Source organism: Neoarius graeffei, chromosome 10 (genome assembly GCF_027579695.1).
Source record: "Neoarius graeffei isolate fNeoGra1 chromosome 10, fNeoGra1.pri, whole genome shotgun sequence".
Taxonomy (NCBI): Eukaryota; Metazoa; Chordata; class Actinopteri; order Siluriformes; family Ariidae; genus Neoarius; species Neoarius graeffei.
Genome location: NC_083578.1, coordinates 22961056 through 22970746, shown reverse-complemented (window position 1 = coordinate 22970746; position 9691 = coordinate 22961056).

The following is a 9691-nucleotide window of genomic DNA, read 5'->3' as shown; positions in this document are numbered from 1 at the left end:
TGGCATGGGCAGCTTACACATCTGGAAAGACACCATCAATGCTGAAAGGCATATCCAGGTTCTAGAGCAACATATGCTCCCATCCAGACGACGTCTCTTTCAGGGAAGACCTTGCATTTTCCAACATGATAATGCCAAACCACATACTGCATCAATTACAGCATCATGGCTGTGTAGAAGAAGGGTCCGGGTACTGAACTGGCCAGCCTGCAGTCCAGATCTTTCACCCATAGAAAACATTTGGCGCATCATAAAACGGAAGATACGACAAAATAGACCTAAGATGGTTGAGCAACTAGAATCCTACATTAGACAAGAATTGGTTAACATTCCTATCCCTAAACTTGAGCAACTTGTCTCCTCAGTCCCCAGACGTTTACAGACTGTTGTAAAGAGAAAAGGGGATGTCTCACAGTGGTAAACATGGCCTTGTCCCAACTTTTTTGAGATGTGGTGTTGTCATGAAATTTAAAATCACCTAATTTTTCCTCTTTAAATGATACATTTTCTCAGTTTAAACATTTGATATGTCATCTAAGTTCTATTCTGAATAAAATATGGAATTTTGAAACTTCCACATCATTGCATTCCGTTTTTATTTACAATTTGTACTTTGCCCCAACTTTTTTGGAATCAGGGTTGTATAATATTTTTGTCTCATTTGTTTAACTGGGTTCTCTTTATCTACTTTTAGGACTTGTGTGAAAATCTGATGATGTTTTAGGTCATATTTATGCAGAAATATAGAAAATTCTAAAGGGTTCACAAACTTTCAAGCACCAGTGTATATACAGTGGTATGCAAAAGTTTGGGCACCCCTGGTCAAAATTGCTGTTACTGTGAACAGTTAAGCAAGTTGAAGATGAAATGATCTCCAAAAGGCATAAAGTTAAAATGACTCATTCCCTTTATATTTTAAGCAAAAACAATTTTTTATTTTCATCTTTTACATTTTCTAAATGACAAAAAAGGAAAAGGGCCCAAAGCAAAAGTTTGGGCACCCTGCATGGTTAGTACCTAGTAACACCCCCTTTGGCAAGCATCACAGCTTGTAAACACTTTTTGTAGCCAGCTAGTGATCTTTCAGTTCTTCCCTGGGGGATTTTCACACATTCGTCCTTGCAAAAGTCTTCCAGTTCTCCAAGTTTCTTGGGCTGTCTTGCATGCACTGCTCTTTTGAGATCTATCCAGAGATTTTCAATGATGTTTCGGTCAGGGGACTGTGAGGGCCAGGGCAAAACCTTCAGCTTGTGCCTCTTGAGGTATTCCATTGTAGATTTTGAGGTGTGTTTTTGATCATCGTCTTATTGTAGGACCCGTCCTCTTTTTAACTTCAACTTTTTTACAGATGGTGTGATGTTTGCTTCCAGAATTTGCTGGTATTTATTCGAATCCATGCTTTCCTTGACCAATGAAATGTGCCCTGTGCCACTGGCTGCAACACAACCCCAAAGCATGATCGATCCACACCCATGCTTCAGAGTTGGAGAGGTGTTCCTTTCCCGGAATTTAGCACCCTTTTTTTCTCCAAACATACCTTTGCACATTGTGGCCAAAAAGTTCTATTTTGATTTCATCAGCCCACAGGACTTGTTTCCAAAATGCATCAGGCTTATTTGATGTTCATTTGCAAACTTCAGACGCTGAATTTTGTGGCTAGGATGCAGGAACGTTTTTCTTCTGATGACTCGTCCATGAAGGTCATATTTGTTCAGGTGTCACTGCATAGTAGAACAGTGCACCACCACTCCAGGGTCTGCTAAATCTTTCTCAGGGTCTTTTGCAGTCAAACAGGGGTTTTTATTGCCTTTCTAGCAATCCAACGAGCAGTTCTTTCAGAAAGTTTTCTTCATCTTCCAGACCTCACCTCGATCTCCACTGTTTCTGTTAACTGCCATTTCTTAGTAACATTACAATCTGAGGAAACAGCTACGTGTACCTGAAAACACTTTGCTCCGTTCTTGTAGCCTTCTCCTGCTTTGTGAGCATCAATTATTTTATTATTCAGAATGCAAGGGTGTTGCTTTGAGGAGCCCATGGCTGTTGATTTTAGGGACAAGTTTGAGGAGTCAGAGAATTTATACAGCTTTGAAATCTGCATCATCTGACCTTTCCTAATGAAGAATTTGAACAAGCCACAGCTCAATAAGCTAATTAAGGTCTGGAACCTTGGTAAAAGTTACCTGAGAACTCAAATGTATTGGGGTGCCCAAATTTTCGCATGGTGTTCCTTTTCTTTTTTCACTTTCCAATTGTACAAAACAAAAATAATACACAAATCCTGCAGAAAATGCTGAAAAGAAATGTGTCATCTTTACCTTTATGCCTTTTGGTGATCAGTTCATCAGTTCATATTCTGCTCATTTAACTATTCACAGTAACAGACATTTTCAGTAAGGGTGCCCAAACTTTTGCATGCCACTGTATATATATATATATATATATATATATATATATATATATATATATATATATATATATATATAGGCATGCCATAATATATATATATATATATATATATATATATATATATATATATATATATATATATATACACACAGAGAGAGAGAGAGAGAGAGAGAGAGAGAGAGAGAGAGATTTGTCCTCAACAAATTCATAGAACAAAATTATATAAATGGCTATAATAGGCAGTTTGAGTGTTTGAAAGGTATTTTATACCTTTATATATATAATCAGTTCAATATGCTACTGTTTATTCAGATCTGCACAATCTATAATGCTGTCCAGAATGGATAGTTATGTGCAAAAGTCTGGGCACTTATTTGGGGACAAATTACATGTTTTGTTGTTTAGTGAAAGTGAAAAGAAGTAAATCTGCAAATATTACAAATTTACAAATATTAATACACAATTACTTTATATTTGATGAACATAAAAGTAATTAGCCCTGTGATGACCTGGCGACTTGTCCAGGGTGTACCCCACCTTTTGCCCGCAGTCGGCTGGGATAGGCTCCAGCTTGCCTGTGACCCTGTAGAACAGGATAAAGCAGCTAGAGATAATGAGAATGAGAAAAAAAGTAATTGTGGCATGCGAACAAGTTTGGACACCCTCCTGGGTCAGTACATAATAACACTCCCTTTGGCAGATATCACAGCTTGCAAAGGTGTGTGTGTTTTTTTTCACCAGCTAGGAGTCTGTCTATTCTGGTTTAATGAATCTCAACATGCTCTTCTTTGCAGAAGCTTCTAGTTCTGAGATGTTTTGGGCCATCTTGCATGCACATCATGTTAACAATTTACCTACATCCGTGTTTTCAATGATGTTGAAGTCAGGGGACTGTGAGAGCCATTCCAAAAGCTTCAGCTTGCGATTCATGAAGTTGTTTATGGTTTATTTTGAGGTATGTTTTGGATCATTGTCCTATTGTGGAAGCCACCCTCATTTCAGCAGCGGTTTATTGACTAACTGCATCACATGTGCTTCCAGAATTTGCTGATATTTACTGGAATATTCCATCTACATGTGCAATTCCCATCCCAGTACCAAAGAAACCAGTCATCGGTGGTCTCAGTGACTACCGCCCAGTGGCACTCAACCCGATCATCATGAATTGCTTTGAAAAGCTGGTCCAGCAGCACATCAAAACCAACCTCCCAGTAACCTTTGACCCACACCAGTTTGCCTACAGATCAAACAGGTCTTCCAAGGACGCGATAACCACTGCCCTACACACTGCACTTTGCTACCTCGAACAGCAGGACAGCTATGTGAGGATGCTCTTCGTAGATTACAGCTCTGCATTCAATACAGTCATCCCAGACAGACTGATTCTCAAACTGTCTGACCTAGGACTCTCTCAAACCATCTGCCACTGGATCAAGGACTTCCTCACCAACCGCTCCCAGATGGTAAGACTAGGCCCCAACACCTCATTCACCCTCATACTTAGCACTGGAGCCCCACAGGGCTGTGTGCTGAGCCCCTTCCTCTCTGCCCTTTACACCCACGACTGCACTCCCACCTACCCTACCAACACCATCATCAAGTTCGCGGATGACACAACTGTGGTTGGACTTATCTCAAGAGATGACGAGACAGCCAACAGGGATGACGTCCAGAAACTGACAAGGTGGTGTGAAGAAAACAACCTAGCCCCGAACCCATCAAAAACAAAAGAACTTATAATAGACTTCCAAAAACACAACAAGGACTACACTCCATTGCTAATCAGCGGGGTCAGAGTGGAAAGAGTGCCCGCTTTCAAGTTCCTGGGCACACACATTGCAGAGGACCTCACCTGGACCACAAACTCCACAATGGCAGTGATAAAGGCACAGCAGTGACTGTACTTCCTGAGGATCCTCAAGAAGAACAACCTCCACGAGCAGCTGCTACTGACCTTCTACCGTTGCTCAATTGAGAGTGTGCTGACATACTGCATCGCTACGTGATACACCAGCAGCTCTGTGGCAGACAAGAAAGCCCTTCAAAGAGTCATTGACTCTGCACAGATGATCATTGGCTGCCCACTGCCCTCTCTAGAGCAACCCTACACCACCTATTGCCTCAGCAGAGCCACCAACATCCTAAAGGACCGTTCCCACCCTGGACACCAGCTTCTTGAACCACTGCCCTCTGGTAGATGCTTCAGGTCCATTGCATCATGGACAAATAGACTAAAGAACAGCTTTTACTTGAGTGTCATACATGAACTGAATAAAGCCAGTCACCTACACAGATGCCAGCGGTACGGACAGAAACAGGACTGAACTGTAATACAAACTGTCTACACCTCTACATGCCTACCTCTTACCTGAATAGTATATGTTTTTACAACCACATGCACCTTGTTCTCTCGATCACATATATTTTTTTATATTGCTCCTGTTCAACTACACTCGGTCAACATGAGCTTCTTTCCAAAAGCCATAACCACCCTGAACTCGAATATGCACTGACTTTATAGTCTAATCCCCCCAGCCCCTGGACTCTCCCTGTGCAATACTTATAATGTGCAATACCCGGACTCTCCCTGTGCAATACTTACCGTATAATGTGCAATACCCGGACTCTCCCTGTGCAATACTTATAATGCGCAATACCTGGACTCTCTCTGTGCAATACTTACAATACTTACAACCCCGATTCCAAAAAAGTTGGGACAAAGTACAAATTGTAAATAAAAACGGAATGCAATAATTTACAAATCCCAAAAACTGATATTGTATTCACAATAGAACATAGACAACATATCAAATGTCGAAAGTGAGACATTTTGAAATTTCATGCCAAATATTGGCTCATTTGAAATTTCATGACAGCAACACATCTCAAAAAAGTTGGGACAGGGGCAATAAGAGGCTGGAAAAGTTAAAGGTACAAAAAAGGAACAGCTGGAGGACCAAATTGCAACTCATTAGGTCAATTGGCAATAGGTCATTAACATGACTGGGTATAAAAAGAGCATCTTGGAGTGGCAGCAGCTCTCAGAAGTAAAGATGGAAAGAGGATCACCAATCCCCCTAATTCTGCGCCGACAAATAGTGGAGCAATATCAGGCAGGAGTTCGACAGTGTAAAATTGCAAAGAGTTTGAACATATCATCATCTACAGTGCATATCATCATCAAAAGATTCAGAGAATCTGGAAGAATCTCTGTGCGTAAGGGTCAAGGCTGGAAAACCATACTGGGTGCCCGTGATCTTCAGGCCCTTAGATGGCACTGCATCACATCCAGGCATGCTTCTGTATTGGAAATCACAAAATGGGCTCAGGAATATTTCCAGAGAACATTATCTGTGAACACAATTCACCGTGCCATCCGCCGTTGCCAGCTAAAACTCTATAGTTCAAAGAAGAAGCCGTGTCTAAACATGATCCAGAAGCGCAGACGTCTTCTCTGGGCCAAGATTCATTTAAAATGGACTGTGGCAAAGTGGAAAACTGTTCTGTGGTCAGACAAATCAAAATTTCAAGTTCTTTATGGAAATCAGGGACGCCGTGTCATTCGGACTAAAGAGGAGAAGGACGACCCAAGTTGTTATCAGCGCTCAGTTCAGAAGCCTGCATCTCTGATGGTATGGGGTTGCATTAGTGCGTGTGGCATGGGCAGCTTACACATCTGGAAAGACACCATCAGTGCTGAAAGGTATATCCAGGTTCTAGAGCAACATATGCTCCTGTCCAGACGTCATCTCTTTCAGGGAAGACCTTGCATTTTCCAACATGACAATGCCAAACCACACACTGCATCAATTACAGCATCATGGCTGCGTAGAAGAAGGGTCCGGGTACTGAACTGGCCAGCCTGCAGTCCAGATCTTTCACCCACAGAAAACATTTGGTGCATCATAAAACGGAAGATACGACAAAAAAGACCCAAGATAGTTGAGCAACTAGAATCCTACATTAGACAAGAATGGGTTAACATTCCTATCCCTAAACTTGAGCAACTTGTCTCCTCAGTCCCCAGACGTTTACAGACTGTTGTAAAGAGAAAAAGGGATGTCTCACAGTGGTAAACATGGCCTTGTCCCAAATTTTTTGAGATGTGTTGTTGTCATGAAATTTAAAATCACCTAATTTTTCTCTTTAAATGATACATTTTCTCAGTTTAAACATTTGATATGTCATCTAAGTTCTATTCTGAATAAAATATGGAATTTTGAAACTTCCACATCATTGCATTCTGTTTTTATTTACAATTTGTACTTTGCCCCAACTTTTTTGGAATCGGGGTTGTATAATGTGCAATACCTGGACTCTCTCTGTGCAATATTTATAATGTGCAATACCCCACTCCATAATGTGGAACACACTATGCATAGCACCCTTTTTTTTGCACTATATTCTTTGTTCTGTGTTTATATTGCATATTTTTATGCTGTTTGCACTGTGATTGGAGTTGCTTTTAATCTCATTGTACATGTGTATAGTGACAATAAAGGCATTCTATTCTATTTTATTCTATTCTATTCTATTCTATTCTAACTCACTGACTGATCATCATGCTGTATAGGTCACACCCTAGATACATAGAACGACATTTTTTTAAAGCAGTTCTTGTATAGATATGTTTATCTTTTTTAAATTGACTTATCTATCTATCTTGTATAGCTTTGTATCTCTTTGCTTGAATATTTATCTCATACAGAGCTGACTCCCCCCCCCCCCCCAATACTAAGTGTTTGTATGAATACACCGACTGAACTGCATGCTTCAATTTCACTGTACTGTATGGTGCAGTGACAATAAAGGAATCTTGAATCTTGAATTGTTCTTTTCGCCAAATTCTGTTCATTTTTTTCTTCCAAACAAGGTGGCTAATGAATTCCATTTTCACTTCACCAGTCCACAACCCTTGTTTCCTAAATTCCTCTGGCTTAAATATTGTTTTGCATGCATTAGACATTCACTTTTTTAATGAGGTAAGGTTTCCTTCTGATGACTCTTCCATGTAGATCATATTTGTGCAAGCGACACTGCACAGTAGAATGATGCACCACCACTTCTGTGTCAGCTAAACCTTCCTACAGGTCCTTAGAGTCATATGTTTCTGTTGATGTCTTTTTGGCCAGTGTACATCCAGCTCTGTATGAAGTTTTCCTTGGTCCCTCCAGAGTTCCCCTGCCATCCTTTTAGACAGCAGAAATTGTACTTTAATATATTTGCATAGCCTTTCTATATGCAATAAAGAGAGCAATAAGAGCAGAAAGAGCAGAAAGGTGGAGAAAGAGTGAATGATCAACATTACCTAATCACAATTACAAAGTCTATGTTTATTTTGTGTTATGCTAGGGTTAGGATTACATGAAAATATATACCATTATTATCCACACTGCAATAAATTATTTGATTATTTTGACTATTTCCTGAGAAATAGTCCTGATTAGGATGATTTTGACTATTAAATTAAATGTTTACTTTAACAATAATGATGGTTTAAAAACTGCACAAAACAATTCCTATTCCTGAACTTGAGTGCCCTTCTCTGAACTCTAAGGTTATAAAGTTTACTAGAGATGTTAAGCACTAACAAAATTGCAGACTTTATGTGTAATTTGTATTTGCACAAATTTGTGGTAGGAGTGAGAGTGAGATCTGCGATAATAAGTGAAAGAATAGAGTGAAAAAGCAGTATCACTTATTCCATAATGGAAGGACTTAATCTTTCTTTGGCAAGTCAAGAGCAATTTTTTTTTTATGCTGGTTAGATGTACAGTGGTGCTTGAAAGTTTGTGAACCCTTTAGAATGTTCTATATTTCTGCATAAATATGACCTAAAACATCATCAGAATTTCATACAAGTCCTAAAAGTAGATAAAGAGAACCCAGTTAAACAAATGAGACAAAAATATTATACTTGGTCATTTATTTATTGAGGAAAATGATCCAATATTACATATCTGTGAGTGGCAAAAGTATGTGAACCTTTGCTTTCAGTATCTGGTGTGACCCCCTTGTGCAGCAATAACTGCAAATAAACATTTCCGGTAACCGTTGATCAGTCCTGCACACTGGCTTGGAGGAATTTTAGCCCATTCCTCCATACAGAACAGCTTCAACTCTGGGATGTTGGTGGGTTTCTTCACATGAACTGCTCGCTTCAGGTCCTTCCACAACATTTCGATTGGATTAAGGCCAGGACTTTGACTTGGCCATTCCAAAACATTAACTTTATTCTTCTTTAACCATTCTTTGGTAGAACAACTTGTGTGCTTAGGGTTGTTGTCTTGCTGCATGACCCACCTTCTCTTGAGATTCAGTTCATGGACAGATGTCCTGACATTTTCCTTTAGAATTCGCTGGTATAATTCAGAATTCATTGTTCCATCAATGATAGCAAGCCATCCTGGCCCAGATGCAGCAAAACAAGCCCAAACCATGATACTACCACCACCATGCTTCACAGATGGGATAAGGTTCTTATGCTGGAATGCAGTGTTTTCCTTTCTCCAAACATAATGCTTCTCATTTAAACCAAAAAGTTATATTTTGGTCTCATCCGTCCACAAAACATTTTTCCAATAGCCTTCTGGTTTGTCCACGTGATCTTTAGCAAACTGCAGACGAGCAGCAATGTTCTTTATGGAGAGCAGTGGCTTTCTGCCATGCACACCATTGTTGTTCAGTGTTCTCCTGATTGTGGATTCATGAACATTAACATTAGCCAATGTGAGAGAGGCTTCAGTTGCTTAGAAGTTACCCTGGGGTCCTTTGTGACCTCGCCAAATATTACACGCCTTGATCTTGGAGTGATCCTTGTTGGGCGACCACTCCTGGGGAGGGTAACAATGGTCTTGAATTTCCTCCATTTGTACACAATCTGTCTGACTGTGGATTGGTGGAGTCCAAACTCTTTTCATCTCTCATCCAAGAGATGGTTTTGTAACCTTTTCCAGCCTCATGAGCATCAACAACGCTTTTTCTGAGGGCCTCAGAAATCTCCTTTGTTCGTGCCATGATACACTTCCACAAACATGTGTTGTGAAGATCAGACTTTGATAGATCCCTGTTCTTTAAATAAAACAGGGTGCCCACTCACACCTGATTGTCATCCCATTGATTGAAAACACCTGACTCTAATTTCACCTTCAAATTAACTGCTAATCCTAGAGATTCACATACTTTTGCCACTCACAGATATGTCATATTGACTCATTTCCCTCAATAAATAAATGACTGAGTATAATATTTTTGTCTCATTTGTTTAACTGGGTTCTCTTTA